We start from the raw sequence: 3,330 nt of genomic DNA, 5'->3' as shown, positions 1-3,330 counted from the left end.
TCTGGAAGGAAGTACAATCATACTGAAAACATTCACCCAATTTACGAGAGCAGTATGCCTAATTAGTTTTCTAACGTATTTTTGGCGAGATAGAGATACAACCATTCGTACTTACGTGTTCAGAGAAGGAAAGTATTGTAGGAAATGCTATTTATTTATTTATTTATTATTTACTTATTTATTTATTTCTTTGCTTGTTTATTTATTTATTTATTTATTCTGGTGAAGTTAAGGCCATCAGACCAACAGAAATACAAATACAATAAAATAAATAAAAAGAAAAATCATAATAAAACTACAATAATATAAATGAAAAGAAGAATCATATTATAAAATGTAGTGATTAGTAGAATTGAACTAAATTTGTAAAGTAATTAATTTAAATATACTGTACTCTACTGCTGAACTTACTTGAGAAGTAAAACTACTTGACTTGTATTCTAAGATATCACCACAAATGATTTTCGCATGACATTGTAGGAATCTGTTTTTCGCGATACCTAACACACATATTCTAAAATTCCAATAGAATAAATCAAACACTTTTCCATAGCATGTTTCCTTAAAAATGACTTGTAACGGTGAAATATTTGTATGTGTATTTATTTACATTGCAAGTGGGCAAGCACCCGGTGGCAGTGGTATACACAATATAAACAATACACATTAAAATGATAAACAATACGCAATAAAATCATAAACGATACACAATACAATTATACAATACACAATACAACACAATACACAATAAAATATGAGTATTCCATATAATATTAACATAGCTAACATCAGGGAGATTTTTGAGCAAAAATTGCAACAATATATTTAATATATTAATAACAAAACCATATAGGCTTGGGTAAACAATATGTATATGAAATATTCACACACTACTACAAACTGAAGACTGCATATTTTTGGACGATTAATACTTTCCACTTCGCTCTGTTCGGCTTGGCTGTAGCAACAAAAGAATCTACCTGCAACCCCCCCGCACCGATGGCAAGAATACCTCAGGTCCCAGCGCTAAACTCGTCAGAGGAAGACAGTAGCTACAGAGTAAACCGCAAGTCACGTCATTAATTCCAGGGGGGTTCATCTTTAAAATATGTCAAAAAAACAAATTTTTATATAATTTTGCTCGTTTTTGCTTATGTTTTGAGAAAAAAAAATATATTTTAAATGAAACGTAGTTTAAGAAAACTACTGGCTAAATTTCCAAGAAAGCAGTGAATTCTGACAATAAATAATTAAACGAATTTTATTTTTGTCTCTTATATTTTCAGAAATCTGTTCCAAACAAATGTAAATTTTCGTTTCTCAGAATAATTTTAAATTGTACGGAACCATGACAACGCTGTAAAAAGTTAATGCATGGAGTCAACAGATAGCCTACGTATAGCTTACGTCAGCCGTGGCGAAAATGTGACTCGCGAACATATTGTGGCTTGCAGTGTTAGTTACGCATTTCTCTTACTTCCTACCTGCACCAACCCCCACCCTCTCACTCACTGGAGTCAAACTCCGTTCCATTTGTATTTGTCTCTCGAAACCATGTAGGCTACCTCTACAAAAACGAAAGTTTCAAGTAGGATGGGAGGACGTTTTTTTTTTTATTTTTTTATTTTTTTTTTATTTATTTTTTTTTTTTTTGCCAATATGATGAGAATATTAAATGTATGATTTGTTCACTAGTATTACGAAGAAAACGGTTGTATAACATAAAATAGCATTATACTACTTGCCAATCATGAAACATTAAAAGGTTAAGTGTTATTATTATTGTTATTAATTATTATTATTATTATTATTATTATTATTATTATTATTATTATTATTATTATTATTATCTCTGTACGTCGATCCTTTTTCAGCAGGTGTACGAATAATGCGGTTAGAACTTCAATTTAAACTCACAGATTTACAATGTAATGTTACAATGAAAGCTAGATGTAAGCACTTGAAAAATGTAGAACTTTTCAAATCTTTGCCAAAAAAATAAATGTCCTAAGCTTCGTTCTTTCGCTTGCTCTGTTGAAGCCATGTTCGCTACAACTTAATTACATTTGTGAAAAATTATTTTCAACAATGAAAATAGTAAAAACCAAATTTAGATCACGACTGACAGACAAATACCTTCGTGATCAACCACGACTGGCAGTAAGTGACATAATTCCTGATTTTGAAACTCTGTCGCAGAGACATTCTGAAGACAGTTAATCTTAGGTTGTGATAATGTGTCTTATGTTTTCTTATCCATTTATTTCTTCGTTACACGTACTAAACATTAGTTTGTAACCTTATACTGTATAAAATTATATTTAAGTGCTTGACATAAGGAAAATGAAAATCCGTTAAGTCTGTCAATTGCTTCACTTTCCCTTCGGGTGTCCGCTTCCCTCCATAGGTGCTATGCACATTGCAGGTTACACAGTGGCTCGGCGTACGATCACATTTTCGCCACGGCTGGCTTACGTGTACGTTCGTTAGAACGGTGGAGGAGTGGACAAGAAACGTGAACATAAACAATGGCGTTTAGAAATTTATTTTCTAAAACATATTTCGTTAAGGGCCTCATGTAGGGCTACTCAAATATACCCGGAGGTAAAGTCTGTACAAGCCTAAATCCACAGGCAAATCTCGTTGCGTATGGTCGAAAAATATTAAGACTTTCGGCCTGAAGGTAAGTTCAGCGGTTGCTTGAATTAATCCGACAGTAGTGCTCTCCAAATTAAGGAGAAGAAAAGTAAGCATTAAAATAAACGATACTGCGAGCATATGGTCGAGATTTCGTCATTAATAAGTTACTAGCAATACCCGTGCGCTTCGCTGTACTTGTTACAAATAAATATAGTTTACGTAAATCTTTCATACTGTATTTTGAAATACACTTTTTTAATTTCAAGCGATTATACTTATTTTTATTATCCTTAGGTATTAATATGTACTGATTATCTGAATTTCCAGAACTGAATAAACCGACATATAACCGAACATGAGAAAAACATTCTTGCCTTAGTTCCGCTGTATACTAACATATTTATAAGTTTGCCCCTGCGATTTGTTACTAGTTATTGTGAAAAGAAAATTGGACTGGACAGTGCAAACGTTTGAAAATAAAAGGAATGTCTGTGGGAATCATGACGTTCCGAGGTACATGTGTTAACTGATCTGCTGCTGAGTCCAGTTAAACTAGTTATTTAAATAATATTATTACGCATTGTTTTACCCGAGTCTTGTGCCATTGCACAGGTTTGGAAGATTGAGATTGGAAGTAATATGATCGGAATTCTTAAGGCCCGGTCAAACAGAACGCGGACTGTCCGCGCA

Source organism: Periplaneta americana, chromosome 16 (genome assembly GCF_040183065.1).
Source record: "Periplaneta americana isolate PAMFEO1 chromosome 16, P.americana_PAMFEO1_priV1, whole genome shotgun sequence".
In the NCBI taxonomy this organism is placed as follows: domain Eukaryota; kingdom Metazoa; phylum Arthropoda; class Insecta; order Blattodea; family Blattidae; genus Periplaneta; species Periplaneta americana.
The sequence above is the reverse complement of the archived record's forward strand: the minus strand, read 5'-3'. Positions refer to the sequence as shown.